Source organism: Nannospalax galili, unplaced genomic scaffold (genome assembly GCF_000622305.1).
Source record: "Nannospalax galili isolate Female #2095 unplaced genomic scaffold, S.galili_v1.0 scaffold273, whole genome shotgun sequence".
Lineage (NCBI taxonomy): Eukaryota > Metazoa > Chordata > Mammalia > Rodentia > Spalacidae > Nannospalax > Nannospalax galili.
Genome location: NW_008333887.1, coordinates 547,107 through 560,256, shown reverse-complemented (window position 1 = coordinate 560,256; position 13,150 = coordinate 547,107).

Genomic DNA, 13,150 nt, shown 5'->3' with positions numbered 1-13,150 from the left:
ATTAATGTTACTATATCCAAAAGAACCACTCTTTTAGTGTGGATTCCAGAACTTAAATATTGCAAGGTTTCCTCATTTTATACATAGATTTTGGCATAAAAGTTATCACAAATATTATAATAGGAATAGCTTTGTCATTGAAAGAAGTTTTGAAAGGATAGTAGCATTCCTTGTTTAGGCCAATCAAGATTTTTTTAACTTCCACTAAAAATTCTCAGGCTTCTTATGAAGGGTAACTCACTAAACCTCTGTAGCATCTCATAGAAAACACATTCCTTGCATTCAGTCAGGGCTGCTTTCACTGGTAATGTAGAGACATAGTTCCAAGTTGAATGCTCAAGTCTCTTAAAGTCATAAAGAGTTCCTAAATTTAAAATGCTCATTTTGTATTTATATGGCTTCCAAAAATTGCCTAAAGAATCTCTCACAAATGCACTCCTTTTTCTTTGTCTGTGGAATATCAAGGTACTGGAAACCCCCGACCTTATGCATGCATATGTGTCTTGGACTCTATTAAATGTCTTTAAATTGAACATTTGTTATCAATGAGGACTTGATATCTTACTAAATAAAAATTTCATGAAAAGTAATGTTACAGTGAATGATTGTTATGCATGTAGTCACCATAATTGAGGAAAATAGGCATGTGGATTTATACAATTTTATCTTACAGTATCCATACACATATTATTATAGTAAACAAATGGCTCAATAGAGCACTTAGTCTTGTTTCCAAGTATACTCTATAGAATACTTATGTTCTCTAAGATGTTTTCACACACACAAACAGGCACATACATGTACAAACACACAAACACACACAGAAACATATGACTCTATTATAAAAATTGGAAGGAGGGAATGCCTACCCTATTATCTTCTCAGAGTTCCACAACTAGAGGTTCTGAAAAAGTCTTGTACAGCAGAAACCAATTTAATCACTCAATTTAACATTCCTCAAAAGGCTCTGACCCAGAGTAATTTTTTCTGAAGTAGTTGAATAATTTGACTTGTCAGCAAAAGTATCTCAGTAGGGAAATGAAATATATCTTTTTCAGATATATTTGCTTTCTAAACGTTACTAGGATGTTTAAAAATGTGTTTATTTTGTTGCTATCTTATTGGTAAATTTGAACCAAACAACTGAAGCTCAGGACTCCATCGTTATTGCATATGAAAGGTATCTGTGAATAAATCACCAGCAGGAAGAAAGTGGTATTTCTCTTTACCTAGATTTAATTGCTCGTCAGGCAAAAGTGGGAACTTTTCAAAATGCTGCCCTATGCAACATCTGAGCAATCCTTCATTTTAGTTGAATTATTTCGAAGAAGTGTCCTTAGAAAAATTACATAACGCCCACTTGAGTACTCTCTTTACATCAGTCCATTGTGATTAATGGAAAGCTCATATATGCACTAGCTGCTTATCTAGGTGTACCATATAACAAAATTCATCCATCAGCACAAAAGTTCCATAGAAGAGCAAAGTGGACTGGAGAAATGCAGCTTTTATTATCTACATTATTTCAAGATGTTGGAAGACTTTTTTGTCATCTTTTCACTGCTACACAGTTACATCTGTCTACTCAGAAGGATTTTAGGAGATACACAGCAGCAGCAGCATTCTTTCTTTTTGTTTCTCTCCTGACTTCACAAGACTCAAGAGTCTGCCTTGCAGAGTCACTGCTGGGGAAACTCCCTCATACCCTCCCCAGAATCTGTTCCGTATGGATGGATGATCACTCAGCTGTAGCCGGCAGCTGCTGTCTAATGCGGTGCCTAAGCCTACTGCAGATTCCTATGAGACGGACAAAGTCATTTAAGAATCTGTCTTGGTGTAGTGTGTGAGATCTGTTCAGAAGACTGGGATGTGTACCGAGGCAGCAAACTGCCTCTTGCTTGCTTGTGATGTTGCCCTGGCAGCACTGGGTGCATTTCCATATTCACATCAAGCCTGTTTCTTCTTGGATTTCAGCATCTGTAGCTTGAAGGTGGGCATGTACTACAGTTTTGCCTCTATTTCCGTATTGTGCTTTAGAGTCCATAACACAAAAGTATTCAGTTGATAAATCATTTAGGTTATAAATTTTCCAAATGGAATTGTGAATTGTAGAACTAATTATGAATAGAACTGTGCTGATTGAAGGGAAGATTGGACATTGTAACCAATCTCTTCACCTTTTCATGTTTGCTCAGTGCAAATGGAATGCCCAAGGAATGCCTAAAGTCTAGAAAGAAAATGTTCAGAGATCACCTATATAGTACCTTTCACTGACTAAAAAGAAAATTCTGATATATTCTTTTAAAAATTGATTTGAGTTCTTGGAGAATATGATTGGATAGGTATTTACATGAAATAAAACGACTATACATTTATTTAATCAAACTCGTGGAACATATTTAATAAGAGATGCATTTACTGAGGGAAAGTTAACTTTGCAAAGGACCTAGAAAACTCAAACTATAAATATGGTTACACAAGTGGATTTTAGGTGACATGTTTTTGACTCAGTTCCTCCAGCAGCAGCCACTAAATTTGGCACTACTGCTAGATAATGCTGGGGTATTTCAAGAGCTTGTTCATTTTTTACATGTGCTCTCCTCTTAATTGGACTATTTCACTTCTTAAGATGATCAAATAAAACTTATCCTTAAGATTAAACTTAAGTTTCATCTAGTTAAGAGAGATTCTTTCATACACAAGGCCGGTTGATGTTTAAAATCTGTGATCATGTTGTAACTATCTCTGCCATAAGATTGATGGTTAAGAGGATGACGTTACTAAAAATAATGACCATAAGATTTAATGTTAGTTGAATACTTCCCATATGACTGATACTATTCTGATTGAAAAAAAAATCTTTATTCTAGTAAGATGGCAACACTTGTTACACCCAGATTCCAGACAAGAAAACCAAGGCATAAGCAAGCAAAATGAGAGTCACCAGTGACAGTCCCGGTAGGTTTAAAGGCATGGTTCTAACCATGATTACTGTTGCACTTCCAGTTCAATACTGAATAAGTTCTAACAACTGTCTGTATGTTTTCTTGAGTACAAAGGGAGTTTCTGAATAGAAGAAAAACATATGTGAATTCATTCAGAAGTTTATCCCTAACTTCTTTTAGCACTTTGATTTGTTTCTTCATGTGGTCTTTAAATTCATTGAATTCCTTGATCATCTTTATGATTGTTCTTTGAAATTCAGTGTCCTGGGTTGTTTCTAGGGGGTTCTCCTTGTAGAACTCTTCTACAGGATTGGTGGGATTTGCTGGGGACATAGTGTTTTGGCTCTCCGTTTTATTATCCTTTCGATGTAGATTGGGCATGTGAATTTCTTTTGTTTATGATTCTGAAATGTGAATTAAGTTGAAGTATGCTTCAGTTTGTATTACCCAGGAGCCTAGACCCTTTCTTTGTTGGTTATATAAAGCTGGTTGGTACAGGGTTCAGGTTCTCTCAGGTTTATTTTGGAGGGAACTGATGGCTTCAGATCAGCTATTCAGGGGTACCAACAGAAGTCCAATTCAGGTTCCAGTCAGGTACAATCAGGCTTCCTTCACCACATGGAGGCAGGATCCAGGCTCTCTCAGGCAGTCCTGTGTGTTGTCAACCCTATGCCAGAGGGATTCCAGAGGGGAGCCAGAACTTGGCACTCTCTTGTGGTCTGCTGAGATCCTAGCCTTAGCATACCAAAGCCAAATCTGCCCTGGGCCTTAGGAGGGGCTTCACCAAATTTCAGGTAGGTGCATGGTATGCTGCAATTAGGGGAAGCTCACCACCAGGGGCTATCAGGCTGTCCCCTGGGTTCTCAGGCCCTCTCGTAGTTGGAGGCCAGAGGGAAGTCAGAACCAGGACTCTCTGGTATTCTGCTGGGCTCTCCTCCTCCCTGATGGAGGTCTGAGCCCACCATTGAAAAAACTCAGGCAGAAATGAAGAAGGAAGTGCAAAGCACAATAAGCCAACTTGAAACAACAGTGGAAAGCCTTGCCTCTAGAATGAATAAAATGGAAAACAGAATACCAACACTGGAGGGTAAAGTTGAAGAACTGGACCACTCAAGCAAAGAGTATGAAAAATTTTTAAAAACAGGAATGGAATATGCAAGAGATGTGTGACACTATGAAAAGACCAAATCTACAGAGCATAGGAAGAGAGGAAAGAGAAGAACGTGAGGTTAATGGTGTTGACCAGTTCTTAAACAGGATTGTAGAAGAGAATTTCCTGAAATTAAGGAAAGACATCCCCTACAAATACAGGAAGCACACAGAGCACCAAACAGACATGATCAGAACAGAAACTCCCCATGACATATCATAGTAAAAACACTAAATGTACAGAACAAAGACTGAATACTGAAAGCAGCAAAACAAAAACAAGTCACATACAAAGGAAAGCCCATCAGAATTACAGCTGACTTAGCAATGCAAACTATGAAAGCCAGAAGGGTCTAGACCAAGGTATTTCCAGTTCTACATGACAATAGATGCCAGCCCAGGATACTTTACCCAGAAAAAAATGTCTATTATAGTTGAGAGGGAAAGAAAAAACTTCCATAACACAAAAAAACCTGAAAGTATACATAGCCTGAAAGAATACATGTCCACAAAACCAGCCCTTCAAAGAATACTTCAAGCAATACAGAGAGGAGAGAGAGAAACAACTATACCTTGGGGCAATGAAAGAAAATAAACAAAGATATCTAGGAAACACAAAATTACACAGAGAACACAACCGCAAATAAAATGATGGCAACCAATACACACCTTTCAATAATAACCTTAAATATCAATAGACTGAACTCCCCAGTCAAAAGACACAGGCTAAGTGAACGGATTAAGAAACAAAATCCATCTCTTTGCTGTGTGCAAGAAACCCATCTCACCTTCAAGGACAGGCACTACCTTAAGGTAAAAGGATGGAAAAGAATATTCCAAGCAAATGGCACTAAGAAACAAGCAGGGGTTGCAATTCTAATATCTGACAAAATAGACTTCAAAGTAAAACTAATCAGAAGAGATAATAAGGGTCACTTCATTCTGACCAAATGAACAGTTAACCAAGATGATATTACAATCCTTAACATATATGCACCAAATTCTGGTGCACCTAAATTCATAAAAACAATACTATAGGACTTTAAGACACAGACTAACCCAAACTCAGTAATAATAGGGGACTTCAATACCCTACTGTCTCCACTAGACAGGTCAACAGGACAAAGAATAAACAGAGAGACATCAGAATTAAATGATACCATACATCAAAAGGACCTAAAAGATATCTTTCAATTATTCCACCCAAACACCATAGAATACATTTTCTACTCAGCACCTCATGGAGCTTTTTCGAAAATTGACCACATACTGGGCCACAAAACAAACCTCAACAAATACAAAACATATTGAAATAATTCCATGCATTCTATCGGACCACAAAGCAATAAAGCTCAAAATCAACACTGGACAAAGCCCTAGTCACTACATGAACTCATGGTGATTAAAGAGCACACTCTTTACCTAACACTGCAACTCAAGACCCTGAAAGGCAAGATCAAATAAAACCCAAACCCAACAGAAGAGATGAAATAACAAAAATCAGAGCAGAAATTAATGAAATAGAAATAAAGAAAACATTACAAAGAATAAATGAATCTAAGAACTGGTTCTTTGACAATCTAAACAGGATAGGTAGAGGCTTATAACCAAAAGATTCATTTTATTTTAATTATTATAAACTTTCTCTTGCACTTCAATTTATCTACTTATTCCTTTTATTTTTCGTCTCTGATATCTGTATTTCCCAGCGGTTTACAGCTTTTTGCATTTCATATTTGTGTGTGTCTGATTTTATGTGTGTGTGTGAGAGAGAGAGAGACAGAGAAAGAATGAGCAAATCCAAATCAACAAAATCAGAGATGAAAAGGGAAACATCACAACAAACACCCAAAAGATCCGAACCATTATAAGGGAATAGTTAAAAAACCTATGCACTACTAAATCTGAAACTCTAAAAGAAATGGATGGATATCTGAAATCATGGGAACCTTCAGAGTTAAACCAAGAAGACAGCAACTAAAAAAATCCCAGGCCTAGATGGATTCACAGCAGAATTCTACCAGACATTTAAAGAAGACCCCCAGCCAATAATTCTTAAATTATTCAAAATTATAGAAACAGAGGGAGAATTCCAAAATTCCTTCTATGAAGCCAGCATGACTCCAATACCCAAACCTTATAAAGACACAACCAAAAAAGCAAACTATAGAACCATATCCTTAATGAACATAGACGTAAAAATTCTCAACAAAATACTTGCAAACAGCCTGAAGACACATATCAGAAAGATCTTTCACCATTATCAAGTATGCTTTATCTAGGAGATGCAGGGATGGTTCAAAATATACAAGTCAATAAACATTATTAATCATACAAATTGAGTCAAAGGACGAAAATCACATGGTCATCTCAATAGATGCAAAGAAGGCTTTTGACAAAATCCAACATACATCCATGATAAAAGTCCTGAAGGGAATTGGACTGGAGGGAACACATCTCAACATAATTAAGGCTATATACAACAAACCCACAGCCAATATCATTCTAAATGGAGAAAAACTGGAAGCATTCCCATTAAAATCAGGAACTAGACAAGGGTGCCCACTAGCTCCACTCCTTTTCAACATAGTGATTGAAACTCTTGCTAGAGCAGTAAGAGAAGAGAAGGAAATTAAAGGAGTACTAATTGGAAAAGAAGAGGCCAAACTATCATTTTTTGCAGAAGATGTGATACTATACCTAAGAGATCACAAAAGTTCAACCACAGAACTCCTAGGACTGATCAACACTTTCAGTATAGTTGCAGGTTATAAAATCAATCTACAAAAATCAATAGCCTTTTTTTATACCAATAATAAGCAATTGGAGAAAATACAGGGCAATGCTCCCATTCACAATTGCTGCAAAAAAAATTAAAATATCTTGGAATAAATATGACAAAAGACACGAAAGATCTCTACAATGAAAAATTTAAATTGCTAAAGAAAGAGATTTAGGAAGACACTAGAAGATGGAAGGACATCCCATGTTCATGGACTAGAAGAATTAATATTGTTAAAATGACCATCCTACCAAAAGCAACATATAGATTCAGTGCAATCCCAATCAAAATCCCTGAGATATACTTCACAGAATTTAAAAAAATGCATCCTTAAAATCATATGGAGGTACAAAAGACCCGGGATAGCCAAAGTAACCCTAAGCACAAAGAGCAATGCTAGGGGGATTACTATACCAGATCTCAAAGTATATTACAGAGCCAGAGTCATAAAAAACAACATGGGACTGGCACAAAAACAGACACATAGATCAAGGGTACATCATTTAAGATCCAAACCTGAGTAAATGCAATTTCAGGCACCTGATATTTGACAAAGTTGCCAAGAACACACAATGGAGGAAAGACAGCATCTTCAAGAAATGGTGCTGGCAAAACTGGATCTCCACCTGCAGAAGAATGAAACAAGATCCTTATCTTTCACCTTGCACAAAAGTCAACTCCAAATGAATCAAAGACCTCAATGTGAAACTGGAAACCCCGAAACTATTAGAAAAAAATATTGGCAGTAACTTACAAGATATAGGTGCAGGAAAGGATTTTCTATATCAGACAGAAGTTGCTCAGCAATTAAGGCCAGCAATCAATAAATCGGACCTCATTAAGCTAAAAAGCTTCTGTACAGCAAAAGAAGCAATCAAAAAAATGAAGAGAAAACCCACAGAATAGAAAAAAAAAATCTTCACCAGTGACACACCTAGCAGAAGATTAACTACCAGAATATATAAAGAACTCAAAAAACAAAGAATTGAGAAACTAAATGACCCAATTAAAAGATGGTCTAAAGATCTAAACAGAGAGTTCTCAAAGGAAGAAATAAAGATGGCTAAGAAACATCTCAAAAAGTGTTAAACATTGTTAGTAATTAGGGAAATGCAAATTAAAACAACTCTAAGGTAATTGGGGTAATCACCTTACCCCAATCAGACTGGTTAGGATCAAGAGAACAAATCATACCAAATACTGGAGAGGATGCAGAGAAAGGGGGACACTCATTCACCACTGGTGGGATTTCAAACTCATGCAGCCTCTATGGAAAACAGTGTGGAGAACTCTTAAAAAGTTAAAAATGAACCTAACATATGAGCCAGTTATACCACTCCTTGGCATATACCTAAGGACTCATCCTATTGCAAAGACACTTGTACATCCATGTTTGTTGCAGCTCTTTGCACAATACTTAAGTAATGGAAGCATTTAAGTGTTCCTCAACTGACAAGTAGTTAATAAAAATGTGGTTATATTTACACAATGGACTTCTATTTAGCAGTAAAGAAAGATGGAATAATGAAATTTGCAGATAAATGGATGGATCTAGAAACTGTTAAACTAAGTGAAGTAACACAGACTCAGAAAAACAAATGATATATGTTCTCCCTCATATGTGGCACCTAGCACCAAATCCTTTTAAATTCCAGGTCCTTTTAATAAGATGATGCTATACAGCAGTCCCTTCTGCAAGAAATAACTACCATCATCATGACTTTGGATGAGCCTAATCATTAAACATAGTCAAAATTGGGCTTGTTGAGGGTTGTGTTCTTTCATTAAAGGAGTGCCAAGCAGGGTCACTGGACCCTCACCTGAGTATCCAGCCACTCTTCCCAGCCAACTAGTCCAGCCTTGAAAGACAAAAGAAAAATGAGGAAGAACCCATTAGAAGGATGCTTTTGGAAGCCCTTGTCAAGAAACTCCAATGGACTCTCACATGAACATTTGAAAATTGCCCTGTTCTGACTTTTCTAGCTTCCTGACCCGAACTTGTAATGTTAATTATTCTTGCCTTTACTTCTCCTTCACTCTCCCATTCATGACTCAAGGATTTACTTCTCCCCTTAGAGACAAGAGTTGTGCAATTTGAGAGTCTTTTAGATAGACCCACTGAAGGGGTACTTCAATTGCCTCACCTTGTGTCCCTCTTCAGCATGGAAGAAGCCAGAGTGGTCGGTGTCCCTATTCCCTATTGGCAATCTGGGTAATCCCTTCAGAGGATGGCATGATAAGCATAGGAGATAGGAAATGGCTAGGCAGTTAGGGTAAAAAAGACCCCAAAGAAATGTAGTCAGTTGCTTGGCTAAAAGTCAAAATGTCCTTCAGCCTATTAGCAACATACTCTGTTCCAAGGCCAAAAATGTCAAAAGTATTTGGGAGCTTGTATCTAATCCTTAAAAGATTTTAGGGTTACCTCTTCAGAGAGGGGAATGTTGGAGGGGACAGAGTGGGCCTGGATTTGATCAAAGCACCTTATATACATGTATGAAATTCTCAATAAAGTTTTGGAAAATAAAAAGAAGAAAAACTTAACACAATTCCAATCACAGAATTAACATTCAGTAGAAGTAATCAGTGTATTAATATTGAATCATGAGTGTCTAAAATGTTCCGATCACTTTTTCTGGTTAATCATGCATTTATTTAACTTTAAGGGGATATTAAGAGTAATATTTGCTGAAATGTAACTGCGGATTCTAAGAAATGTCTTGAAATTGACATGGCGTGTGAAACTTGACAATTCTAATTTTCTTGTTATTTTAAACTCTTGAAGAACTTTTGTTTTATAAAAACAAAATAAGTGAACTAAAAATACATTTATTTCTCATTATCACCCAGTATCTGAAGAGCGAGTGTGTCTTTGGGTCTGCCCTCGATTTTGCACAGAAATCCAAGCTTATTTGTTCTAAACATCAAAGAATATTTTCTTGTCTCACTGGTGAATTTGTTGTTTAAGTAAAATGAAGTTTGACCCAATTCACTATATCATGAATAAGCGTTAAAGGTGAAAGGCATTTCGGTTATGAGATAGCAAAAAAGACATATTGCACCATGAATACTACATGGTATTTTTTATAGAAAAACTTATAAATCTCATTTCATTATCTTGTTAAGGTTAATTAACACTGTGTTTTTAATCTCCATAATAGGTTAAAGTAGCTGCGAGATATTTTTCACATGGTTTAATAGTATTGTTTTTCAAAATGAACAGAGCCCTAGATTTTGTAAAAGAAAAAGGAATATAGTGGTTATATAAAAATACAGCTGCAAATACTATCTCCCAAATAAAGACTTACATTAATATGGCAGATTTTAAAAATATGTGCAAATATTCATATCTTCAGTACAGTTGTTCTAGTTAGTATTAACTGTCAACATGAGAATTAATAACCTAGAATCACCAAAAAATCAAAAGGAGTAATAATTGAATAATTGGCATTACCAGGTTGATTTGTGGATATGTCTGAATATATGCAGAAGGGCTCAACCCATTGCAGACAGCAGCATTTCCTGATCTGGTGATCCTGTACTCTATAAGGGAGCTAGCTGAGTAAGAGCCAGCAAGAAAGCCCATGAACAGTGTGCCTAGGGTTTCTGCTTCATATGGAATCACAAAAGACCCAGGATAGCCAAAGAAATCTCAGCCAAAAAGAACAATGCTGTGGTGGGGGGGAATCACCATACCAGAGCTCAGTCATAAAAACAGCATGTGGTACTGGCACAAAAATAGAAACGAAGATCAATGGAACACAGTGGAAGATACGAACATGAGTACATGCAGTTTTCAGTCACCTGACATTTGACAAAGTTGCCCAGGACACACAATAGAGGAAAGACAGCATCTTCAGCAAATGGTGCTGGCAAAGCATTTTCTTCAAATAGTGATTATTTGACCTCTCCTTTCCAATTAGTACTCATTTAATTTCCTTCTCTTGTTTTATTACTCTGGAAAGAATTTCAAGCACTATATTAAAAAGAGTGGAGATAGTGGACAGCCCTGTTTGGTTCCTGATTTAATGGAAATCCTTCCAGTTTTTCTCCATTTAGAATGTTGTCAACTATGAGTCTGTTGTATATAGCTTTAATTATGTTGAGATATGTTCCCTCTAGACTAATTTCTTCTAGGACTTTTAACATGAATGCATGTTGGATTTTGTCAAAGGCCTTTTCTGCATCTACTGATCAATAAGATATTACATCATAAACATATAGGCTCCAACCTCTAGTGCACCTAATTTAATAAAATAGTACTCTGGGAATATAAAACACAGATTAACCCCAACTCAGTAAAAGTAGGTGACTTCAATACCCCATTGTCTTCAATAGATAGATCAACTGGACAATGAATAGACAGAGAGATATTTGAATTAAAAGACAGCTTCCATGAAATGAACCTAATAGACATCTATAAAATAATAGATGCAAGCAACAAACAGTACATTTCTACTCAGCAGTTAATGCAAGTTTTTCTAAAATTGGCCACATTGTAGGACACAAAACAAATTTCAATAAACATAAAATTTTAAATAATTTCATGTATTCTATCAGACCGCAGTGCAATAAAGCTTATAATCAATAGCAAAAGAAGTTCTAGTAACTACTTGAACTCATGGAAACTAAACAACACACTCCTGAATGATGAATATATAAAAATTAAGTTAAGAAATAAATAAAAGTATTCCCAGACATGCATAAAAATGAGAACACAAAGCAACAAAACCTTTGGGACATTTTAAACGAAGTCTGAAGGGGGATGTTTATAGCTATTAGTGCCCACATTTATCAGAAAGAACACATGTAAATGACTCAATATTATAACTCAAGACTCTAGAAAGGCAAGGCAAACCAACTCCAAACCTAGTAGACGAGAACAAAATAAAAATCAGAGCAGAAATAATGAAATAGAAACAAAGAAAATAATACAAAAAAAAAATCATTCAATCTAGAAGCTGGTTCTTTGAAAAGTTAAACAACATAGTTCCTTAGTCCAGTTAACCCAAATAAAGAAAGAGCAAATTCAAATTAACAAAATCAGAGAAGAAAGGAGAATCATCACAACAGACACCAAAAAAATCCATGGCATTATAAAGGAATACTTTAAAAATCTATACTCTATTAAATTTGAAAAACTAAAAGAAATGGATGCATTTCTAAAGTTATAGAGGCCACCAAAGTTAAACCAAGACTTGGTCAACACTTTAAACAGACTCACTACAAATAAAGAATTTGAAACAGTAATGCAAAACTTCCCAACTAAAAAACCCCAGGCCTAGATGAATTCACAGAATTCTAACAGACATTCAAAGAAGATATACAACCAATACTGCCTAAATTATTCAAAAAGTTTGAAACAGAGGGAGAACTTCCAAACTCCTTCCAAGAAGCTGCTATCACTCTAATACCAAAACCAGGTAAAGATACAACAAAAAAGAAAACTATAGGCCCAGATCCTTAATGAACATAGATGCAAAGATACTCAACAACATACTTGCAAACTGCATTCAGTCACACATCAGAAAGATCATCCACCATGGTCAAATCAGCTTTATTCCAATGATACAGGGATGATTCAATATACTTAAGTCAATAAATGCAATAAAAAAATTAAATGGACTTAAGGACAAAAATCACAAGGTTGTCTCAATAGATTCAATTTTAAATCCTTTTTAAAAGAATTACATTTATTTATTTAGTGTGCATTTAGTGTGTGTGTGTGTGTGTGTGTGTGTGTGTGTATGTGTTTGTGTTTATGTGCACTCATGCCACAGTGCATGTGTGGAAGTCAGAGGAAAACTTTTAGGATCAGTTCTCTCCTTTCACCATGTGGGTTCTGGGGATCAAGCTTAGGTTATCAGAGTAGAAGCAAGTAATTTACTTATTGAACTATCTTGCTGGCTTTGAGTTTCTGAACTCATACAAGGAATTAATCAACAAATTAAGAAGCTTGATGTGTATTTGTACTTTGAAGAAGAGTTAAATATTGCATATTAGGTGTACATATTATTCTACTGTAAGGAAATTAGGAAGTTACTGTTAGCAGAAATATAATTATATCCAATCCTAAAGAATAAACAGTACAGAAAATTAGAAAAAACTGTGTAAAAGCTAAGCAAAAGGTTAGGGGAAAGGTAACACACTGAGTCAAGTCAGCATACTGTAATATTTCTAACAATATAAGCAGAATAATATAATTCAACCAAACGTTTTCATAAGCAAAAAAGACTACCAGACCAGGTGCTTTAAAACAATCTAGTTTTGTATTGGT